Source organism: Tamandua tetradactyla, chromosome 8 (assembly GCF_023851605.1).
Source record: "Tamandua tetradactyla isolate mTamTet1 chromosome 8, mTamTet1.pri, whole genome shotgun sequence".
NCBI lineage: Eukaryota > Metazoa > Chordata > Mammalia > Pilosa > Myrmecophagidae > Tamandua > Tamandua tetradactyla.
This window is the reverse complement of record NC_135334.1, coordinates 110,891,433-110,917,102: the sequence shown is the minus strand read 5'-3', so window position 1 is coordinate 110,917,102 and position 25,670 is coordinate 110,891,433. Positions and strand designations below refer to the sequence as shown.

The window sequence follows — 25,670 nt, the reverse complement described above, 5'->3', positions numbered from 1 at the left end:
GATACTCCACAAATGTTAGTCCTTTACAGCCCCTTCCATGAATGGAGGAAGTATATTTGTACTGGGGAGAGGCTGGTCCACACCTACCTCATCGTCATGGAGAGGGCAGGTCACAGAACTCAGGTTTCTCCTCCACTGCCACGTTGAGTATGGGTACTCCTCTACCCACCTCACCACTTGGGTCCACCGTGACTTTGCCTGCGCCTGTGGGAGAGAAAGGCAGGTGTACACTATTAAACACCTGCTCCATGGGAACCTGGTTCCCTGGGTTCCAAGGCTATGAGAATCTGAAGGGCCTCTTGGCATTGATTCTGCTTTGCAAATTCCTTTCGGTAGACCCAAGACAAAGAGTGGGGCATTTCACGTTCCCTTTCCTAGCTCCCCGGGCCTGAATTAGGGGCCCAAGCAGTGTCCATCATGTATTTCTTTCTAAAGTACCATTTATTATCCTGAACTCTAATGGCTTCTGTGCTTTCCCTCTGCTTCACTTATCAGTGAGGTCCTTGAGTACTGGGACATGATCTTGATTACCATGAAGTCCCCACATTCTGGATTAGGACTTAATACATGTGAAGTACTCAATAAACATGTAGCAGGTAGTGATAAATTTTACACATCGCAGACCTGCAGTGTCCAAATTTGGTAACCTTAGACTGAAAGTGTCAAGTTGGGTGTCCCAGAAGCAGAACCTGAGGTGAGGATTTGTGTGGACCTGGTTTCACAGGGAAGTGTTCCCAGGAAAAAATGAGTAAGGGAATGAGAGGAACAAGGCAAGGAAGAGGAGGGGAACAAGTAAGGGTGCACTAGCAAGCAAAGTCCCACAGAGCACAGCTTCATCCTGAGCCCTCAGAGTTTTCCTGCATGGAATCAAGGGAGCTGGGATTTCATAGGACAGCTGAGGGACATGTGTGGATGCAGGCAAAGTGGGCCACAGGAGTCCATGGTCAGTAGTTCTCTGAAAAAGAGCCTCAGTTCCTAGCTATTGGCAGTGAAAGAACATGAAAGCCAAAGGGCACACAAAAATGGCAATAAACAGATCCAAGGGAATATGGGCAGAGCTTCAACATGGCCCATTGTACTAAATATAATGTCTACTTCCAAGTCAGCCAAAATTTGGAATGGTGTCTGGTCTGTGGCATTCATGGAAACATACAATTGTCCCATCTGATCTTTGATGGCTGGCCTCACCACCATTGCATCTTCTGCTATCTGAAAATTTACCATGTTCCCAGCTGGTGAATATCTCTCATTTTGATGGTTCTCCACAATGAAAGTCTTGCTTCCAAATAAAGAATTGGAAAAAAAAATACCTCCATCCCACTCTTCCTTTCTGCTAAACTTCAGGCATGTGATTTAGGTTTCATCCATTGTGTAAAGAGTTGCTTTGGAACTGAGTTACATGGGGGAAAGAGGTGGGCCATGGGGCTTCTATTCTGCTGATTTAGATCCCAGCAAAGAATGTGATTCTGGAGTGGGCAGCAGCTTCCTGATGGGACAGGTTTCTGAAGGTGGCCAAGGCAATGTGGTCAGGGAGTCCTTCCCAGATGCTCAGGTTAGAGTCTGTACCTTTTGCTCTCCCACCAATTATGTGAGCTCCCTTATATCCCCTATACATGTTTTTCAACCTAAACTATCTCACGAGTGGTGACCCCCAAATCTACATCTCCGGGCTAGTCCACTCTTCTGAACAACACTCATATATCCAACTTCCTACCCAACAATCCCACTTATGATTCACCAAAGTCACCATATTCAAAACTGAACTCTTGATCTTGCCCCATGTGGCCCATTCTCCTTTTGTCCCTCAGTGTCTGTCCTTTGACTTTTCATGCTCTGCTCTGGGTCTCAAAGGGCTGACCTCTGTGGACTGCATCACCTATCTCTTTTGCCCTCTGGCTTCTAGTTACCGGTCAATGGAAGGCATCAGCTGGAGATTGAAGGAAAGAAATGTAATCCCTTTATTTCCCCCAGCCCCTCTCTGCTATAGCCAGTATCTGTGTCCCCCAGCTATAGCCACAGTTCCAGTGAACTAGCCCTATTCACTGGCCCCAACAGCCATTGAGTTCACCTACCTAGGGATAATAAAGTCTTCCCACTCCTACTTTGCTCCTGGGTGCTCTGCCATCTCTTACCAGTCATCATCCGTTTACCACCCACCCACCAGTGTTGTGGCAAAGACCAAATGATATTACAGATGCAGTTCCTTCACAAATATACCTGCTGAAAATGGAACATTCATGAGAAAAAGCTTCCCTTTTGGAGAAGCCATGTAGATCAGGACCAGAATTAACATGGAGAGGTCACCCCATTCTCCATCCATAGTAATATTTCATCCATTTGTGCCAAAGGTAGTTTAAGGAAAATATATTCTCCTTTTGGATTTTTATGGTCATTTTAATCACTACTCTGGGCAGTGAGCATTTCCTCTGGAAGTCTCCATGTTGGCCAAACCAAGATGAATTATACTTTCTCAAAGAAGGACAAAAAATAAAAACAAACATCCCATTTAAGCACTTCCTTTTTTTAAATTATCTGATTCACATTTTGAACCAGAATGCTCATTGTTCTCACAGCTCTGGAGCTCCTCTCTGTCTCTCTCTCTCTCTCTCTCTCTCTCTCTCTCTCACACACACACACACACACACACACAGAATGTGAGTGTTTAAAGAGCCTAAAGAGTACAATAACAGGTGCAAGTCTCCCCACATCCATTTCCAGGTGGGGAAACAGAAGCCCAGACGTCGGAAGAGACCTGCCCAATGCCATACAAGTTACAGAGCCTGGACTGAAAACCACAGGTCTCCTGGCATGCAGGTCCTGTTGTCTTCCCACCTTGCGAAGGACATGTGAGCTCAGCCCTCATTTACCCAACTGGAGCCCTTATCCTACTGAATTTACTTATACGATTTGTGAGGGCAGGAGCCATGCCTTGTTCCTTATTTTACCCCAGTCTCTGCTTTTCTGTATGTAGCATCAATTATTTCTTGAACTAAGTGAATATTCTGAGTGCAGATCCATATGTTGTCAAATGCCAGACATTTCAGAACATGCTCACTTCTACCAGCCCTTCTCTGAGGCATCAATTAAAGGGCCAAAATCACAGCCCTTAGTAAAAGCCCCAGCAAGGCACTCTTTGTGCAAATTCCATAACTGGGCGCTTCACCCCTGAGACTTGTATACTGGATCAGATGAACATCCTGAGAAGCATTGAAAAAAAAGTAGGCAGAATTGGCTCCAAAGAGCATGTTGGTGGGTCTGTTTTCACAAAGAGCAGTGAAAACTAGTTACTAGTTATTTATGGCTGCCATTTATTGAATGCTTACCTCCTATCAAGCCTGTGTTGCATTTCTCCATGAACCATCTCAGTTGATCCTTATAACAAACCTATAAGCTAGGTATTATGGTCCCAGATTTACAAATGGGTGAAATGAGGCTCAGAGAGGTTAAGCAGCTCACCAAAATTCACGCCACTACCACTAGATGTCCATATCTGTACCTGTTCCACTATATGACACTGCCCTGGGTTTTCTTAAAACATCACTTTGTAATACCACCTATCTTCCCCTTTCCCTCACTCACCACAACTTCAGCCCTAAGATGACATTATTTGCTGGTAAGTTACAGGGTTCAAGGCCATCAATCTGCTTTGTTCAAACTGAGGTGACTTGAGCCAACAGGAGAGTCGGGGTATGGGGGTGGGGGTAGTTTGTAAGAAATGGGATGAGTCCAACCCTTAGATTCCTCCTTTTCTAGTTTCTACCTCTTTGTCTGTAGAACACTATCTGGACTCATAATAACAGCTCCTACAAAAAGCTTTCAATTCGTTATATCATTTGAGCAGCTCAACATCCCTGAGGTGAGGAGAGATTATTATCACCATCTTAAAGATGAGGAAACAGCAGCTCTGGGGGGTTAAGTTACTTTCCCAAGATTACACAGGCATAAATGAAGGAGACAAATTCAAACCCAAGTTTTCTTATACCAGAATGAGTATTTTTCCCCAACACGGAGCTTTGAGAAAAGAAATGTGAAAGGTACAGATGGAATGAAACCAAAGTATCTTTGGCATTCATTCAACTTGCTTGGAACTATAACCTCTAAGCTTTATAAGATGACTTAATTAGTCTTTGTTAACACCAAGCAAGATGGCTGCCAAGCTCGGACCACGCCTGGCTGTTGTCCACCTCTGACTGCCCACGGGCATTCTGGGAATGGCAGGCAGCATTTGTGGGCAGGGTTTGAGGGCAAGCATAGCTCCCTTCTGGCAATAGAAAGTCATGAGGCGCATGGACTGGCCACAGAGCTGAATTGGGCAATACCAAGCGTGCACAAAGAACCCTGCAGTATTGATTTTACAGATCTCAATACTGTAATATCTCTCTGGTCCTGGATGTCTAGAGGATAGAGAAGAGGCAAAAGAGGGGGAACTAGAGTGATAGGTAAATTCCATTTTACAACTCCCCTAGTGCTCAGTCTGGTTAAGAGAAAGAGTAGTGTTTTGGTTCTAATCCCAAGAATCCCATTTTCCATATGACCTGTCTGAGTCTGCTTTCTCATCTGAAAATGGTGGTGATAATACCTTCTTCCTTGGGCTGCTGGGCAGATCTGGGACAGTGTGTGTACAATGTGACTTTGAACATTGTTATTATTATAGTCCAGACACTCACTGCTTACATATCAGAAAATATACTGATTTTCTCCTTCAACCTTCATAGGGACTGTGTGAGGTAGAAATTGTTCGTCCCTATTTTATGATGAGGACACTATCTGAGAGAAGGTGAGAAGCTTGCCCAAGGCACAAAACCAAAAAATGCTAGGGCTAAATATTGGCTAGTATTATCAATCCTAACTCTAGCCAGCAAGCATCTTGAAAGCAGACATCAGGACTCAGGCTGAGTTTTTAAATTATGACGTTTCAAACATACAGAAGTATGTAATGTTACAAGCACTCATGGAACAAACACTCAGCCTTAGAAATTAAAGCATTAACTTTTAAGTCTTTGTAAACCTCCTTAATCGTTTACCTCCTCACTGTCTCCAGAGAGAACTAGTCATTCATTCATTCAACAGTATTCATCCATTCATTATTGACTCCCTAATGGTTTCTGGATGTTGATTCATTTTAAGCTTGTTTGTAAACTGGTGTTCATCATTAGCGTACCTGCTTTTATACTTTTACTATTTATTTAGGTATTCACTGGCAAATTAGTACTTGATGCATGTTTTGAGACTATATAAATGGTAAAACATTTATAAATCCTACTGAAACATCAGGTCTTGATAAATTTTTTTTTCCCCTGTGAAGCAGAAACAGATGAAGACAGAGAGACGAGAGACTTAGGGAGAGAAGACTCCATCACTGTGTTAGACACAGTACATCAATAAATATATGTTGAGTTGAATTGCAAAAGGAATGAAAGGAAAAGAAAGGAGTTTCTTGCCTTATACATAAACCATATAAATGGACTTTTTAATTATTTGGAGGAGCTGTTGGAAGGGTTATTGAAGCTGATACTTCCCCCGTTCTGATTAAAATTCAAGTTAAGATCACAGTGAAAAATGAGCATGATGATAATACAGCTTCCCATTTGTATAGTGTGTTCTTACTTTTAAATTTGCCTTCACAAGCATTACTATCTCTCAGAATCATAGTACATCAGTGGGAAGATATTCAAGGATCACCCAGTCCAGAGTATCTCAGAAATCGTTTTAGCAGCAGAACACATTTTTGTCCCAAACCAAATACTATCTGGGATGGCCCAAGTATAAATCAGAATGAAGACTCCAGAGCTTTCCCCCCCAGAGGCATCTTCCTCACTTCTTTGAGCTTTGCAGCAACTTCAGAGAAAGAGCTTGTCCAAACATTTTTTTTTTACCCCCTGCCCCAAACACTTTATTTTACAGATAGACTACAGTCAGTAGAAAGGAGAAATGGGAGCTTAGATCCACTGATCATCTGCCATGAGCCTAGCACGTATTTTCTCATTTAACCCTCCCAACATAGGTGCAAAAACACTAAGTAACTTACCCAAGATCACACAGTTGTACTTATAGGTCCTTGATAGTGCTTCTCTCACTGTTGAGTTTGATCACAGCCCACAGAGAAGGCAGAAATCTCAGGCACCAGGATGCCCCGCCCCACCTTGCCCAACCTCACCCAACCATCCCCTAAGCAATCCTCTTTGGTCCTTGCTTTGGCCTTTAAGCCTGACAAGATCTGGAACCTGGCCTTCTCCTCGACCTCATCTTCTAGCACTCTCCCATGCCTTCCTACACTGCAGCCACACTGACTTTTTGTGATCCTCAAACACTCTGGCTCATTCCCACCTCAGCACCTTCACACCTGCAGTCCTTCTGCCAGGCATCCACTGCCCCAGACCTGCACATATCAGGTTCCTTCTAGTCAATCGGGTCTCATCCCAAATATTGGTTCTTGGGCCAGATCTTCCATGATATCTGCAATGGTACCCACCTCAGGCACCCTGTACCCCATCAACCTATTGGCGAGCCTTCATAGTACTTACCACAATCTCCATTAGCTTATGTTGTTATTTGTTAACTTGCACACTTTTGTCTACTTGCATTTCTTTACTGCTTTGCCCTCCAGAATGTAAGTGCCAGGAGATCAGGAGTTATCCTTGTATTATTCCCCACTGATTCCCCAGTACCAACTGCCATTCCTACAATGCATGAAGGAATAAATGAATGAATGAATGAATGAATGAAATTGACAGAGGAGAAGGGGGCAGAGACATCCCAAGTCTCCGAGATGGCAAAAAGTCTTTGCAAGTGTATGACAAGGAAGCAGAATAAACCCCATTAAAATAGAAAATCATACATTCATTCAGGTGAAGATTCCACACAGAACAGAAAATAGTGGGGGGTTTTTAACTGATGAGAGGTATATTTTCCAAATTGTGTGTCTAATGTTGCATAGTTTGTAGACTAAGCAAAATGTCTTGGTGTTTTCCCAACCATTATCTCTTTCATTCTTCCCCTGAAGCATATGGGGGAAGTATTATAATGACCACTTTATATAACAAGAAATCAAGGCTCAGAGCAAACTGCCTAGGATCCTTTAACCAGTAAGTATGTGGCAGTCAGGATGTGAAATTGATCTTTAGCATCCAGGTCAGAGCTGCTGGCCTCAGGCTGGGGAAGAAGAGTCAAACGTTCCACTTTGGCCTCACTTCTATTCACTACAGGTTAGACAGACAAACCGTTCTGAGTTTATCTTCCAAGTGTGAGCTCAGCCTTAAAGAGATATCTGTGACCCCCAATGAAATTGAGTTAAGATGTAGATGTCCCAGGTTCCCTAACAGCTCAAGCGCTTGGCAAAGAAAGGAGGTAGAGAAATTTCCTGAAGCTCCTTCTCCTATTCCCTGCACCTGATACTTAGTGAGTGAGAAATCGACATTTATTTTATTGAATCATTGAAGTTTTAGGGGTGTTTATTACTGCTGCATAGCAGAACCTATCCTGACTAATCTATCACGTAAAATGGCATTTGAACAAAGTGTAGATGTGCTTGTTGGAACTAATTTCCTATTCCCTGTACTGCAAGATCTAGGACCAAAAGCACAACATTTCCCAGACATCTGTGAAGGCATGGTTCTGGAAGCAAATTAGGTTTCCCCAACAATGCCCTTGTTTGAAGCAGCAATATAACAGAGACATGGGTATTTAGAGGCATATCAGCAGCCGGGCTCCTCATTCCAGTGTCCCACCACCATTGACATGGGTAGTCAAAGCTGTAGAGCTGGCAGCTTCCCGATCTCTGGGTCTCAGTTACAGTGGTATGACTTCGAAGGAATGCAGGGTCACCCTCCGACTTCCACTCCTCCAGCCCTTACAACAGTTCTCTATCTCCTAATTCCCTGAATTGAATCACTTTCTGCTCGAAATACCAAGAGTAGTGTGTTTTTCCATCAATGAACTCTGACTTACTCCATGTTGTCTGAAAAAGTTTGAAAATCTTGGGGGAGAAAAGATAGCATAGAAACAATTAAAATTATATGGTCTATTCTCAGACGTGGAATAAAGCAGATTCACTAAATTTTGGCTAAAACCTTGCAGTAAGATGAATTTTTACAAAACCATGAATACATTTTAAAAACATATCGCCACGGGCGGTGTCTCACCTGCTGTGGCGGAGACCGGGTTCAATTCCCAGTGCCTGCCCATCGAAAAAAATAAAATAATAATAACGCCAGTGATTGAATGCAAATTCCCCACTTCAAAGTTGAAGATGTGGAAGAGGCCCAGAGACTCCTTCCCTTAGAATTCCCTAAGGTGGCACAGCTAGGCCAAGTTATGGTTCAATTTGAGATCCCCTGAGACTCTGACCAATGTCCCTTCTGTTATATAATGCCAGCTTTGAGTCTTGGTAGATGTTATGGATTTGCTCATATCCCCCAAAAGACATGTTCACATCCCAGCCCAGAATCCTTTGGATGTGAACTCATTTGTAAATAGGACCTTCAAAGATCTATCAGTTAAGATGAGACAAAATGGAATCTGGGTGAGCCTTAAGACTGGAATGCCAGTAAGCAGAGGGAATTTGAACACAGAGAGGGGAAGAGAGGAGACTCATAGCCATGTGATGGGGGTACAGACTGAGTTACAGATTGCCAGCACGTCACCACGAGAACACTGCAAACTTCTGAGAAAGCATGATCCTACTGATGGCTTGATTTTAGACTGCTAACCTCCAAAACTGTCAGACAGTAAATATCTGTTGTTTCAGCCAACTAGTCTGCGGTATTTCTTGCAGCAGCCCTAGCAAACAAGGACAGCCCGGGAGGTTAGGCTACCTCCATGAACCATCAGAGGCCCACCTGAGTATTAAGAGAACTGGAGATCCAGCTACTCCGAGCAGGGGAGGGTCTGCCCCATTCTCACAGTGTATAGAGATTACGAAAGACATGCTCGAAATGAAGTCTAATGATCGGTATTCACTTTTATGGCAGGGTTTATAAAAATATACAGGCCTCATAAAGAGCAGTCATTGCCAATCAAAAGCCTGTTAAGTGCCTGGAGATTTTATTTCAGAGCTAACAACCTGAGTTCCTCACATGTCCCCACTAATGATGCCCCGCCTGACCTCGAGCTTCTGATTTAAACTTCTTGGGCCTCATTTTCTCCATCTGTAAAAGGGAGATAATGACACTAGCCACTGGATCATGTAGGTAACATGCTTGGAGCATCCCAGATCAAAGGTGCATGCCCTGGACCAAACAAGATGATGCGAGTGCTCGCCCTCATTACTGTTGTTATCATTATTGTTGTTTGGGGTATCTGGGTGACAGCCCAGGAAGTGAGGCATGACTCCCATGGCTGACTCAGCTCCGGAGAGATTGGGAAGCCTTTTAGGTCCAGAAACTATTGAGGTAGAGCCCGCCCCCTTCATTGACATCATATGACAGCACATTCCTAGACTCACCAGGTGAGATTCCTTCCCTAGAGGAAGAACCATGCTCCAGCATCTCTATGAGATCGATATGTCACTGGGAAAAGGAGGCCAGTGAGGAAGACTCCATCATCTCTTTGGCAATATGGTCCCAACATCACACAGCCAACTGCCAGGCATTGGAATCACAGCCAGGAAACCCTAAGTTCATGGCCTGGCACAACTGGCTAGAGTCTTGTGGCCTTGAGCACAACCCGTAATTTCTCAGGATCTCCATTCCCTTACTGTCAAATAGCGTGTTTCATGAAGTCGATGATCCCTTGGTCTCCTCATTCTGATATTCAGAGTTATCCTCATATTCCCCCTGAAAATCACAACAGGAGAGTCTGCCCACAGGAAGTCCTACCTGGGCCATTTCTCCACGGTTTAGTGATGGTATCAGTCATTCCCCACTGCCCTTCCAACAGGCTGTTGGTCCCTTGCCCATGTTCAAGAAGTCATGTTCTAAACCTGGGACAAGGAAACATACTAAACTTGTTTTGAAATTTAGCAGCAAACTGGAGACTCAGAATAGGAAGCCAAATTCTAGGTACTGGTAAACATTTACAGATTTGCCAGAGGTTTCCAAGGTACATTCGAGCAGGACCATTCCCTGTCTTTGTGTATCCTGGGTACAAAGGGTTCCCCGTCTGGGTGGGTGAATTTGAAAAAAAATCTCCCCTGGGTGAATGCTGTTCTGTGAGCACATGGTTTAAAGCAGAATACACCTATGTGCAAATAAAAGGACATCCTTTTCCCAGATGGGCAGAGTTCTGTGCCAGACCTTTATGAGCAAAACATGAACTAGATTTCAACCCTCAAGGGACCCGTTGGCCATCAGTGGCAGCCCTGGATCAGCTGACCCCCAGGAGTTCCACGAAGCCCCATCATGAACTCCAGAAGGTTGGTGGAGAGCCTCCTCCCCACCCACCAACTGCCTTTTACTTGCTTTACATAATATTGGTGATTCTTGAAATTTTTCATTTAAGCAAAATGGGACTTTAAAAAGTGTGATAACCACTGCACGTGTATAACACAGACACAAGTAAAATGAGGTTTCATTAGGAGATAGGCAAAGGTTCAATTCTGGAAAAACCATGTTTTCTGAAGCCATAGTAGTTTAGAGAAGCATAGCTAATAAGAATGTTCACAGTTACCTGACCTCAGTACTGTAAAACTTTTACTTTTCTCCCTTTCACTCTTATTGAATATCCTTTCTGTCTGCAATCCCTATTCTGATCAGTGCAGGATAATTAACCTAGCTACTTCTTAGTAGACTAAGTCCAAATTGGTATTTTCTTTCTTATCATTTTAGCTCACTATGTGTGGGTGGGGAGGTGGGACATTGGGGGTGTGACGTATGTTCTATGTGATGGGAATGTCACCCCTGTTGTACAGTGAGATGAAGAAGCTACCTCTCTGTCTGCATCTGGCTTGCACCTGGCTGATCTCTGGTTTCAAATGTATCCTGCCAAATTCTAGAACATGTCTCGTGCTGTCCTCATCAGATGCCTAGAAGCATGGCCCACCCTTCATCCTCTGCCGTGGGGTGCACACACATCCAGGCATGGGGCTGCTTGCATGCCTCCCAGCTTTCATTTGTATTTACTACCTTCCTCTCTCTCTCCCCTCTCCCCTCTCTGTCCTTTCCGTTTCTTCTTCCTCCTCGCACTGTTCACCAACTTGAGGTCACAGCTCCATTTGGATGCCCAACCCTCAGCACTATGAGGCCTTGGGAAAATTGGAAGGCTTTGTCTACACCCCCTTCTCTACATTAGACACACCACATGTCATTGCTACTTATGACAGCCTCTCTATGATGAATAGAAAACTTATTGAGGCTTGATGATTTCCCACTCTGCACCCTTGGAAGCTTGACACAGATCCTTTTGACTTCAAGACAGATCCTATCATACCCTGTGAGCCAAGATTCATCTTGCTGGAGTACAGGGAGGAAAGAGGTAGGGTCACTCATGCTCATGTCAAACTGTCTTAATACACCTCCATCGCTCTTCTTTCCCAGCTCAGAGAGTTTTTGCCCAGTCCAGATTAGAAGTCAGTGGTGGGAGAAGGAACTGGCTGATCATATCTACTTCTCGAAGCTTTCTGTCTTATATCTGGACCCTTAGTACTCGATCTTGAAAATAAAACATTTGCCACCGGGCGGGCCACAGTGGCTCAGCAGTCAAGAACGCTTGCTTGGAATGCCAGAGGACCCGGGTTCGATTCCCAGTGTCTGCCCATCTGTTCTGAAGTTTTACCATGCCTGGAATGTGGAAAGGTCCTCAGGATGCAATCAAGTGGAATATGAAGAGGTGGCAACACATGCATTAATTCATCATGTCATCCTGCCGCACATGTGGCTAGCACTTGTGGGCAGAGAGAAGGAGCTTAGAGGTGGGATTCCCCTAGTACTATGTGAATGCGGTCACTTGGAATTGGCAGGAGAGTCAAGAAATCTGACTGGGGTAAAAAGCTGGATGAGGAGCAATGATATGTATCAAAAGTTTTTAGAAATATGCATCCCCTACAACTCTGCAATTCCATTCCTAGGGGGTTAAGATAATCAGAAAAATGTATAATGATTATCAGCAAAGATGTTCCATGCAGCTCTCTGTTTACAATGGAAATAATCGACATGTCCCAAAATAGGGAACACGTATGCCCTTCAGTAGAACATTATGTAGCCATTAAAAAATGGTGATCTCAACGAACATTTGCACACTAAAGTTTATAGCAGCATTATTTACGATTGCCAAGAGATGGAAACAGCCCAGATATTCATGAACAGAGTGGCTAAACAAGCTGTGGTACGTACAGTGGAATACTACACAGCTGTAAAGCAGAGTAAAGTCATGTCACATGCAGCAGTGAGGATGGACCTGGAGGACATTATGCTGAGGAAATTAGCCAGAAACAAAAGGACAAGTAATGTACGGTCTCACTAATGAACTAACATTAATGAGTGAACTTTTAGAGTTAAAGTTAAGAACACAGGTTATCAGGAGATAGAAAGAGGATAGAGATAGGGCTTTTGGTGCTGAAGGAGTACAGAATGTACAACAGGACTGATTGTAAAAATTCAGAAATGGATAGCACAATACTATCTGATGGTAGCACCATAAAATAAGTACTAAATGAAGCTGAGTGTGAGAAGGTTGAGGGAGGAGGGCTGGGGGCATGTATGAAACCAGAAGGACAGATAGAGGATAAAGACTGAGCTGCTATAACTTAGGAATGCCTAGAGTGGACAATCATGGTAATTAAATGTACAAATATAAAAATGTTTTTGCATGAGAGAGAACAAATGAATGTCAACATTGCAAGATCTTGAAAATGGAATGGGATGCGGGGGTGAAAAAATATAATCAATGCGAGTTAGGTCTATAGTCAACAGTAACATTGTAACATGCTTCCACCAAATGTAGCAAAGACATTATGCCAAAACTAAATGTCAACAAGCAGGGGGGGGGGGAGTACAGGAAGAAAAGGAAATGTCTTCATATAGATTGTGGTGACGAAGGCATGGCTATGTGATTATACCAGGAACCACTGAATTTTTTTTTCCTAGGTTGGATTGTATAATGTGCAAATAAAACTGTTTAAAAATGAACAGAGAGTAACAAGTGCTGGAGAGAATGTGGAGAAAGTGATGTATCTATTCACTGTTGGTGGGAAGCTGAAAGGTGAAGCTCCTCTGGAGGGCAGTGTGGTGGGTCCATGGGAGGCTAGGGGTGTGATTTTCATATGATCCTGAAACCCCGTTGCTAGGTATATACCTGGAGAAACTGAGGGTGGAGACATGAATGGGCATGTTTATGTTTATAGGGTTTATGGCCTCCGTGTTCCTGATTCCCAATGAACGGAGACGGTCTAAGAGTACAACCACTGAGGGAAGGAAGTGGGAACTGTGGTGTATACCTACAATGGACTACTGTGACGCTGCAAGAAGGAATGAGGTTGTGAGGCATGTAACCAGGTGAATGAAACTTGAGGGATAGTATGTTGAATGCAATGTTAGAAACAAAAAGACAAATATTATCATGCCTTACTCATATGGACTAATTATAATACACAAACTCAGAATTGAAGTTGAGAGCATGGGTTATCAGATAGGCACCTATTGTAAAGCGTCCTAGATTGTAAACTCTTAAGCAGTCATATATATTTAGGAGTTGTAACTGTTATTTCTAAATTGTGAGATACTGAGCTATTTGTGATATCTTTATAATGTGTAAGAATAACCTTCAGGTATTGGAGGGAAATACCTGAAACTGTTGAGCGGTATTCCAGTAGCCTTGTATCTTGAAGATAATTTTATAACTTTATAACTTTTACAATGTGACCAGGTGACTGTGAAAACCTTGTGGCCGACACTCCCTTTATCCCAGGTATGGATAGATGAGTGAAAAAAATAAGGAAAATAAATGAATAAATAATGGGGAGGGATAAGGAAAGAAAACTGGGTAGACTGAAATGCTAGTGGTCAATGAGAGGGAGGGTAAGGGGTATGAGATGTATGAGTTTTTTTTTTTCTTCCATTTTTTTTCCTGAAATTATGTAAATGTTCTTAAAATGATCATGGTGATGAAAACACAACTATGAGATGATATTGTGAGCTATTGATTATTCAGTTTGGATGGACTATATCTGCATGAAATATCTCAATAAAATAATTTTTATAAATAAAAATATTTTTTGAAAAGAGTTTATGGGCATGGGACTGTGTAACATGGAGAACCCTGTTGTGGATGATGACTGTGGTTAATGGTACAAATACAAGAATGTTCTTTCATGAACTAGAATAAATATATGTCACTATTACAAGGTAATATATGAGAAAAAATACAAGTAATGTAAACTATGGACTATAGTTAGCAGTAATATTTTAATATTCTTTCATCAATTGAACAAAGGTACCACTCCAATGCTAAGCATCAAAATGAGGGGGTTTTCTGGATTATAGGCTCTTTGTTTATGGAGTAATGAAGATGCTCTAAAATTGACAGTGGTGATGAATGCAAAACTCTGATTAAACTTAGAACCACTGGTTGTACGCTTTGTCTTGATTATATGATGTGTGAACATATCCCCATAAAACTGCTTTTAAAAAATATTACATAAATGAAGTATTTCTCAAAGAAGAAATCTGAAATAAAGCTTTATCTGGGATATATTATACAATGAAAACTGAACATATTAAAAAAAGTGGTGATCTAAAACTTATATTTATTATTAAGGTATCTGGCTAAGTGAAAAGATGGGTTACTAAACAAAAAGTAAAGTATAATCACATTTTTATTATACATACCATGTATATAAATATTAGCAATAGCTAGTCTGGTATAGGATGCTCTCTGTTTTATTTATCTGTATTTCTACTAGGAACAGTATTACTTTTGTAACAGAAAAAGCACTGAAAAAGTTTTTGGTTGTATTTAAAAAGGCAATCCATGTGGTCTGGGAAAATAGGCAAAGCAGAAGTCTACCAATTCAGGAGAGTTGTTGACAAAACCAGTGTGCCCAGCTTCAGGGGACAGCTTTCTTTGTCCCTGTATTCCACTAAGGGACAGTGTGTCAGTGTTCTTCATTGCAAACAAAAGATCCCACTACGGCTAGTTTCAGCAGAAGGGGAATTTATTAAAGGACATTAAGATTTCTATCTAGATGTGGACTCTCTCTCAAGCCAACACAACAAGCAAACTCACCACCCTCCCTCTCTCTAGGTGGAACATGACTCCCAAGGGTGTGGACCTTCCTGGCAACGTGGGACAGGAATCCTAGAATGAGCTGGGACTCAGTATCAAGGGATTGAGAAAACCTTCTTGACCAAAAGGGGGAAGAAAGAAATGAGGCAAAGTGTCAGTGGCTGAGAGATTCCAGAGTGGAGAGGTTATCCTGGAGGTTATTAAGTAGATATCACCTTGTTATTCAAGATGTAATGGAGAGACTGGAGGGAACTGCTGAAAATGTAGAGCTGTATTCCAGTAGCCATGTTTCCTGAACATGATTGTATAATGATACAGCTTTTGCAATGTGACTGTGTGATTATGAAAACCTTGTGTCTGATGCTCCTTTTATCTATCTTGTCAACAGATGAATAGAACATATGGAATAAAAATAAATAATAGGGGGAACAAATGCTAAAATAAATTTAGTTTGAAATGCTAGCGATCAATGAAAGGGAAGGGTAAGGGGTACGGTATGTATAATTTTTTTTCTGTTTTTGTTTTATTTCTTTTTCTGTTGTCTTTTTATTTCATTTTCTGAATTGATGCAAATGTTCTAAGAAATGATCATGATGATGAATATGCAACTATGTGATGATATTGTGAATTACTGATTATATATGTAGAACAGAATGATCATATGTTAAGAATGTTTGTGTTTCTTGTCATATTTTTTAAAAAACTTAAAAATGACTAAAAAAATTTTTTTAAAAAGATTTCTATCTAGAAAGAGAGAGCAGACATACTTTCTGTTCTTTCTCCCACTGAATACAACTCAAAACCATAGACATCATCTATACACCTAAGACCAGGTAGGGCTTTGGGACTCAAGACACAACATGGTGATGAATTTACTGAATTTTCTTTTTGTATCATATATCCAAGACTTGTAGCTGATAAAGGTGATAATCCAGAACACCAATTGTTCTAGTTTGCTAGCTGCTGGAATGCGATATACCAGAAAAAGAACAGCTTTTTAAAAAGGTGGAATTTAATAAGTCGCAGCTTCACAGTTCTAAGCCCATGAAAAAGTTCCAACTAAACAAAAGGCTATAGAAATGTCCAACCTGAGGCATCCAGGGAAATATACCTTGGTTCAAGAAGGCCAATGACGTTTAGGGTTTTTCTTTCAACTGGAAAGGCACATGGTGAACGTGGTGGCATCTGCTAGCTTTCTCTCACAGCTTCTTGTTTCATGATGCTCTCCCAGGGACATATTCTTTCTTCATCTCCAAAGGCCTCTGGTTGCATGGGCTCTGGCTCTCGTCATTCTTGTAACACTGCTCTGTTGCTCTCCCGTTGTTCTGAAGCTTTCTCCAAAATGCTTCCTCTTATAAAGGATTCCAGTAAACTAATCTAGACCCCCAAATCTTCCTCTAATGAAAGGTTAATACCCACAATTGGGTGAGTCACTTCTCCATGGAGATAACCTGATCAAGTTTCCAACCTGCATTATTTAATAGAGATTAAAAGAAATGGTTATTCCCATAAAATTGATTAGGATCAAAACATGGCATTTCTAGGGTACATAAATCCTTTCAAACCAGCACACCAATAACTGTGAACAAAAAATGTTCCAACCAAAGCCTGCTTCCTCTAGCCAAAGGACCAGGAAAGGGGCAGCGTAGCAAGACAGAAAACCTTTAGACAATAACTCCTCCACTCCAGACAAACATCACAGTTAAAACTGTGTTTGAATGGGAAACCAAGACTTCCAACCTCCAGGCTTTCCAGCTCCCCTCCTCACCAGAAGGTATCAGACCAGGGAGCTGGGACTTTCATCTCCAGTAAAAAGTCAGCAGAGACCACTTGGAGAACCTAAACTTCAACCCCCACCTAGCAATAATGAAAGGCCCTATTACCTTCCCACTGGGGTGATATCAGAGGAGGTCTGGGGGAAAGTTAGGATCTCTCCACCACCCAGTGCTAACAAGGCCACCTCCCTTCACTGTGATGTCAGTAGAGGTCATATGGAGAGTGTCATGGGACACTTCCCAGCCAGGTCAAGGCCTAGTGAGGAATAGAGGTCCCATCTCCACACAGCAGTAATGAGGACCCTCTACCCTCCTCAGGTGTCTCTGGAGGCCAGTGGTGGGTAGAACCTGAACTTCTACCTCCACCTGGCAGTAAAAAGGCAGCTCCTCTGGTAGAGTGGTATCAGAAAAAGCCAGCTAAAGCAGGTTTAAATAAAATCCAGAGTATTATTCTCAACTGCCATGCCAGTGAGAATTCCTGGTGCCTGCCCATGCAAAAAATAAATAAATAAATAAGAAGAAGAAAATAACTCTTCATATGGAGAATCAAGAAAAATCTCCACTTAAATGAAAAGGTGGTAATCAATAGATGTCAACACTGAGATGACAGGAATGTTAGAACTATCTAACAGATTTTAAAGCAGCTATCAAAAATTTTTCAACAAAAGATCACAACAGTACTTGGAACAAATGAAAAAATATGAAGTTTCAGAAAAGAAGTAGAAAGTCTCAGCAAATAAAATATAAAGGAAAACCAAATGGAAATTTTGAAACAGAAAATTCCAATAGCCAAAATGAAGAATTCAGTGGATGGACTCAACAATGGAATGGAGGATGCAGAGGAAAAAATCAGTGGACTTGAAGATAGAATAACAGAAATAGCCCAGTCTGAACAATGGAGAAAAAATAGACTGGAATGGGAAAATGAAAAGAGCCTCAGGGACCTATCAGATCAAAAGGTTGAACATTCACATTAGTCCCAAAAGGAGAGGAGAAAGAGGGAGGGGTTGAAAATATTTGAGGAAATAATGGGTAAAAACGTCTCAAATTTGGCAAAATACATAAACCTACAGATTAGAGAAGCTGAGCAGCAAACCACAAGCAGGCTCTGTACCACAAGGAAATCCACTCTAAGACACATCATAGTCAAACTTCTGAAAGACTAAAGACAAATTTTTAAAAATCTTTAAAGCCATGAGGGTAAAATAGCACCTTACCTATAAGGAAAAAATAATTCAAATTACAGTGGATGCTTATTAGAAACTACTTAGCCCAGAAGAAGGTGGCAAAACATTATTCAAGTGTTGAAAGAAAAGAAATACCAACTCAGAATATGTCAGCAAGCAAAAAGTACACTCTCAGATGAAGGAAACTAAGAGACTATGTCATCAGCAGACCTTCCTATAAAATTGCCAAAGGAAGTTCTCTAAACAGAAAGAAAATGTTAAAATAAGAAATCTTGGAACATGAGAAAAGAAGAGCACAGTAAGAGAAAAAGGGGGGTGGGATGGTAAATGCAATAGTCTTTTATTCTCCTTTTCAGTTTTATAAATTATGTTTTATGGCTGAAACAAAAAATACGAAACAATTTGATCTGGTTTTAAAGGTATGTAGAGGTAATATTGGGGACTGGTAAAGAGACATAAAAGGATATGTTTTCTACACTTCCCTTGAACTGGCAAAATGCCAACACAAGTAGATATGTATACATAGTGTTGTAAATTCTGAATATATGTCTAGAGCAGCTACTAAAAAAAGCTATCAAAGAGAGAGTCAAAACATAGTAGGTAAATCAAAATGCAATTCTAAAAATTGTTCATGTAACACCAAAAAACAGAAGATGCCAGGAAAATGGAGAAGTGAAAAGCAAACAAAAAATGAAAAATTAAATAGAAGATTTAGCCCTAAAATATGAATATTACATTAAATGTAAATGGTCTAAATATACCGATTAAAAGACAGAGATTGTCAGAATGGATTTACAGACATGACAAAACTTTATGCTCTCTCACATCAAATATAATAATAAAAGCAGGTTGAAAATAAAAGGATGGAAAATACATACCATGCAAACTTTAGATTAAAGAAAGCAAGGTCACTATATTAATTTCATATAAATTATATTTCAGAACAAAGAAAATTACTAGAAGCTGTTAAGGCTAAAAAGAACCAACCTACAAAAGAAGACATAGCAACACTAAATCAGTATACACCAAACAATGGAGCTGCAAAATATGTGAATGAAAACTGATAGAGCTATATGTTTGGTGATGCAATAGTTTGAATCTGTATGTACCCCAGAAAAGACCATGTTCTTTTAATCCATTCCTGTGGGTGTAGACCTATAAAAAGGGGATCCTTTTGATTACGTTATTTCAATTGAGACATGACCCAATTCATTCAGGGTGGTTCTTAATCCTTTTACTGGCAACCTTTATAAGAGGAGAAAAAAGCCAAAGAGGAGCGAGAGAGGAAGTTATCAAAGCCAGAAGCTGAAGGCAATGAAACCTGGAAGAGAAGGATCAGCAGACAATGCCACATGCCTTGCTTTTTGACAGAGAACCCCAAGTTCACTGGTTTCTAGTCTTTAGGGAGAAAGTATCACCTGTTGATGCCTTGAGTTAGACATTTTCACAGCCTAAGGACTGTAAACTTTTAAGTTAATAAAGCCCCATTATAAAAGCCAACATATTTCTGGTATATTGCATTTTGTCAGGTGGATATAGAGTGTGTTAGATAAAATTAATTTTTTAATAAGCAGACAGAACTGAAAGGAGAAATAGACAAATTCACAATAATCATTGAAGACTTTAACACCCCTCTCTCAACAATTGATAGAACAACTAAATGGTACATCAACAAAAATATATAATTTAAACACACCATCAACACACATGATCTAATCAATATTTATAGAACTCCACCTAGAAACTGGATAATGTACATTCTTTCCAAGCATCTATGGAACATAGGCCAAGGTAGACTATATCTTGGACTTTTAAACAAACCTCAACAAATTTAAAGGCAATCAGGTAGCTCACAAATCTCCAGAAGAGTCAAGGAGTCAGACATGGAAATTCTGTTGTCAAAAATAACACTGAAGCCATACCACAGGCCTGCTCCTGCAAAGATTCGACTGCCTCCACCACTAAGTACTCAGAATGCAGACTGCCCCACTGACTCTGCCAGGACCCCAGCCACTGCTGCCCCTGAAAATTGATCCTCTGCAGCCCCAACTTCCTCATATCACCATCTTCAAACTCAAAATCTGTTTTGGATGTGTGTCGTTAAGTAACACCCCCCACTCAAGTGCAAGGGAGGCTGAAAAAGCAGGTGTCTGTCTCCCCCACTGGGGGAATCAAGACTCAGAATGCAGAAACAAACCTAAGAAGAGTATCCAAAGAAGCTAGATGGCCACAAGCATGGGAAATGCCCACTACAGAATTGATGGCCCTCCAGACCTCACCAGCAGGTTCACCTCACTCTCTGCTCCTGGTCGCAGGTCTGGGCTCCTGTGCATTTGCACTGAGAAGTCCTAGGCTCCCCCTAGAGTCCTGGTGCTTTTCCAGCTTCCCTTGCACACCTCCCCAGACTGAGACTCACCTCTTACACATGAGAACTCTTGGGTGCAATAAGTCACCAGTTAAAATGAACTCATTTCAAGCTGCACATTATCTCACCCTGCAATCTTGCTTGAGTGAATTCTTATCTTCAAGTTGGGATTGTTTTTCTCTAGAAATGAATCAAACTCGGGCACAGGACCAGCTATCTGTCAGGAGAAACAAGTAAAAGCAGGCAAATACACATGTGCATGCACATTCACACAAGACAGGGCTGTTCCCATCAAGGAGAGAGAAACGAGAAGTGACTTCTTTAATGCTCTGTCCAAGATACAATGTGCGGGATTATCCCTGGTCCCAGATTTAAGAGATAAGGGGCATATAGTTTAGGCAGAGAGAAACTAGCAACTAGAATAGTTCTCCTTCTCACACAAATGGAACACGTTCCTACCTACCCACGTGAAACTTTAGACTTCAGGACAAAGGGAAAGAAGGAAAAGAGAGAAATGGAAAGTCACATGGGATAGTGGTTAAGAGCTTTGGTGTCAAACTGCCCAGGGTTCAAATCCTGGCTTAGGTATACAGCTAAAATCTGTAGCTTTGAGCAAGTTACTCTCCATACTCATTTTATGCAGCCCTAAAAATGGAATAATCAAGGTTGATCCTTCAAAACTGTTAAGAGGATTAAAATGAGAAGCTATTTGTAAAGTTTGGCACATAGTAAGTACTCAATAAATCACTGCTGCTCTTCTTGTTATTAAGGGAGAGATGTTTTTAAAGTAGCATAATGTACAGAGAGAATGCTATTTGAAAATAAGAGGACAGAATACCCCTTAAATCTCCCTTCCCCAAAATGTAAGCCCCAGGTGCATGTAAGCCCAGGGGCAGGAATGCCGCACCCATGATAACTAAGCTCTCCGGGGCAAGAGCCATGCTGGGGGCCCTGCTTGGCAAAGACAAGTGGGTTTTCCAACCTTCCAGGGCAGGATCTGAGTGCGGCCACCAGACCCAAAGTCTGGGAAGAGAAGGCCTGCAGTGGCAGGTGTTATTGAGAAAGAGGTGAGATTGCCCAGGGGCCACCTGCTCCTGAGGGTGCTGCCCCTCATTAGAGGAGGGCAGCAAACCATGCTTGGGGCTCAGAGAGGCTGAGGGAGGGCTTGGTGGGCCTGAGAGCCCAGCTGAGCCAGCACATCAGGGCCCAGTTAAACAAAGGCCAATCCCACGGAAGCCTAGAGGCCGCAAAGGGTAAGAGCCTCTCAGATTCTCTCTGAAGCACCACAAACCAGGAACAACTGTTGCCTCAAAATGAATTGGAAGAGGAGTGACTCCCCAGTAAACAGCCCCCATAGAAGCCCTCCTGGGGCAGCGCGATCGCAAACCAGGCTGGAAGGCACAAAGACCACATCTTCCAGCAAGTTCTGCCAAGTGGCTTCAGGGTCCAACCACATGGTTCAAAGCCCGATGCACCATGACCGGGTGTGTGACCTTAGGTAAGTTGTGACTGTGCCTCAGTTTCCCAATCTGCCAAAACAGAACATGTATCCCAACCACACAGGAGCCTCGTGGGGATTAAATGAGATAATACATACCAAGTTCTTGCAACAGAGTCCAGAACAGATTGAGCATTTGGAACACAATGTTCCATCAATATTAGTGAAGATACCTGTTATTGCTTCTTTTGTATCAGTGTTAGTGCCACTTTCCTCCCAACGTATCTGCCAAGGACACAGCCTGGAAAACCACTCTTTCCTGACTTTTGTAGGACCTAGAGAGTCAGGATGAAATCCTGAAGGAAGTGAACGAGTGAACCAAAAACCTCTTGGTAACCTCATTTTTCAGGGTCAACAGGGTATATACAGGCAAAAACTCAGAGCTTTTGGGTCAGACAGACCTTGGTTCAAAGCGTGACTTCAACACCTGTTCTGACATGGGGCATTTTGCTTAACTTCTTTGAGCTTCTGCATCCTCATGCCCAAAATAGGGATAAAAATATATAACATTTCTCTTGCAGATTCATTCCTAGGGGTTAAATAATGCATACGAAAGAGGCTTTGCACACAGTAGGTCCCCAGCAAAAATGAGTTCCTTTTTTCCTATTCCTAGTATGCAATGCCACAGCTGCTGGCTTAAAATACCACAGTTCTGGTTACAACTTCCAAAGTAACAAGAAAAGCCTTCCCCACTCCCCATGCCCTCTTTCCTCTCCTCACATCTGAATTCTAAACACATCTAGTAATATAGTAATAGCTAACCCAATATTGATCTCTCATTGTGTGAGGTCTCAGTTCAAAGTCCAGCTCCTTCCATGACTGTGTGACATTGAACATGCTACTTTGCTTCTCTGGTCTCCATCTATAAACCAGGAATAATAACCTACAAAATCTGACTTGCTGATTTAATTCTATGGATTAAATTACATATATTACCTTGGCCGAGCACTTGGTACATAATGGGCACCCTCCACTTTACATACATTATATCATTTCATCCTCACCACTATCCTGGGTACCAAATTTCTCAGCCTGGAACCAGGGCTCAGAAAGGTTATGCCACAAACCTGAAGTCACACAGCTACCTCCACTGCCCTTTCCCAGCTTAAACAGTGGCCGCCAGACTCAGGCTCTGGGACATCCAGATAGAGAAAAGGCCTTGACAGTTTCTGGTGGGACTGCTCCTCCCAGAAACCCAAGTGAAGGCTCCGAGCCCGCCCCTCCCTCCCCGCCACCGCAAGGCTACCCTGCTGCCAGCTTTCACCTCCGGGTGTCAGGGCAGCCCCGGCTCTCAGGGTGACCCCCGCCCCCCGCCCCACACTACGTGGGGCCTCTGCCTCTCCAGGCATCCATGCTCACAGTTCATTTTCAGAAAGCAGGTGCATACCAGTTTCACAAGGAGATTGCTGGCAGGTACCGCGCTCTCTGTTACTAGAGACAGAATTGACGGTGAAAGAGACCATTGTGCCACGTCTGAATGAAGAATACCCTATTTAGAGAAAGAATTCAACTGGTTTTTCACACTGAAAGAAGACAGCCCCAGTGAAAAGAGAGAACAATGCAGATCATTCACTGGATTTTTACTCAACATCAAAGCCCGGTAACCAACGAGGTGAAGGGCCGGCAGCACCGAGTGGCAGCTGAGGCCACTGGAGGTGCAAGAAGTGTGGATGTTGGCCCTGGAGCCAGAAGACAGGGGCCCTTCGCCCAGCTCAGTAACTGCCCACTTGGAAGAATTCAACCCCTCTGGGCTCCAGGATTCTCATGGATAAAATGAGGCAACTGAACTGGCTCAAGGCTTCTGCCACTTGGGTTCGGTGGAAATACTTGGGTTGGTTAGATTGTCTAAACTTAGCTGGTTCTCAAATGGGGCTGTGCATTGAAATCACATTTTAAACTATCGGTGCTTGTTTCCCACTGCCGGGGATTCTTATTTCATTGGAATGGGGTGCAGTCCGGGCATTGGGATTTTTTAAAATCTCCCTGGGTGATTTCAGGGAATCGCCAAGATCAAGAACCACTAAGCCTCAGGAGCAGGGACCGTGTCTCATTCATAAAGATATCCAGAGCTGAGGCCAGGGTCTGACGTGTATTTATTTGGTGCCCAATTAATATTTGTTAGGTGAATGGGTTCATGGGCTGCTGCAAGAGGTTTGGGAGAAGCCCGCCAGCCCCTGCTTCAACAACAGCAGCCCTGTGTTGATCATTTTATCGTCTGTTGGGATTTGTCACCAGGTTTCACTTTTCTAAAAGGTTGTCTGCTTTAAACCACCACCACCACCGCCACCCCCCTTTTATTTCTGAAAACTACTGGACCATAAAATCTCTGAGATTCTTTCCAACTCCAAAGCACTCTGATTCCAAGACCATAAATCCCTTCTCACCCTTTACAAGCAATAATGTTTTTCAGATAAATTATCAGGGCAGCAAGTCCAGGAAGGTCCCCTCTGCAGGCTGCTCTGAATCTCATTTGCCCAAGTGGGAACTGTGCCCACCTGGCCACCCTCTCCCGTCTCTGGGTCGGCCCCCTTCCGCGGTGAGCACCTCACTGGAGGTGTTTCCCAGCATTCCACTCGTGTTTCTCGTCTCCTGTCACTTCACTCTCATTCCCCAAGTGAACTCGACCAGTTCTGCAGTCCCAACTCTCACTTGCAAGGTGGTGACTTCCAAATCAGTAACTCTAGCCTTGCCTTGTCTTCTGAGCTCGACTCATCCATCCAGCTGCCTTGGGTATCTCTGCTTCAATTTCCCTGAGGCACCTCAAATTTAGCCTGTCCCAGAAATGAACTCATTACTGTTCCCACCCAAACCTGCTCCTCCTCCTGCCCTCCCTATGTTGATGAATACCAGCACATCCACCCAGGCGCCCAATCCAGGAAATCATCCGGAATCATCTCCAACCTCGCCCTCTCCTTGGCCTCACATGCCACCCTGTCAGTTTTACCTCAACCACAGCCATTGAGCCATCCTTCTCTCTGCCCTTCTAACATCCGTATCCTGCATAGCATGGCCAGGGTGTCTTTCTAAAATCCAGATCCAAAGATGTCACTAAGAATAAAGTTCTGTTTCCTTAGCAAGATGAACAAGGTTCACCCACGTTGCACTCTCCTCTGCGATCACTCCTTGTTACCGCCCTCCCAGCACTGCATTGTGACCACACTGGCTGGCATGGGACACTATTTATAATAACATATTTGTCATTTATTGTGCCCCTTCTGTCTTCAAGGTCCTGCCCAGTTAAGTGAACATTTGGTCTTTCACCCTCTTGACCTTATTTTTCCAACTCAACTGCTTTGCCTCTTTCCACATGGCAAACATCTACTTATTCTTCAAAGCCAAGCTCAGATGGACAGCAGGTTTCAAAGCTTTGCCTTCCACCTTACTGGGCCTGCTGGATCGTGGAGAGTCTTACATAATAAAGAGCAAAACTTTGTATAGCATTGATTATAAACCAGGTACTTTTCTAAGCACCATTCATATTTAAATTAATTTAATTCTCACAACAGTCCTGTGAGACAGTTACTATCATTATCCTAGTTTAGAAAAAGAGGCAAGAAGACAGAAATAATGATATCACCCTGGTATAAGCCCCAGGACAACTGTATCTACAAAGCACAAAAGTTCTTAATTCTGCCTTAGGGATGAGCACTAGTCAGGGAGGGCTTCTCAGAGGAGGTTGCATATGAGTC

The 25,670-nt window shown here is 42.5% G+C and overlaps 1 long non-coding RNA gene across 1 annotated transcript in view; it reads right to left on the bottom strand.

Moving 5' to 3' along the window:
• LOC143643737 (uncharacterized) overlaps positions 1-25,088 on the bottom strand; it is a 34,739-nt gene extending 9,651 nt beyond the window's left edge. Inside the window, exons 1-2 of the long non-coding RNA XR_013156360.1 lie at positions 24,926-25,088; positions 88-204 (exon numbers count right to left, since the gene is read on the bottom strand). This is a non-coding gene — a long non-coding RNA (uncharacterized LOC143643737). The remainder of the gene's footprint in view (positions 1-87; positions 205-24,925) is intronic.
• Positions 25,089-25,670: the final 582 nt, after the last annotated feature.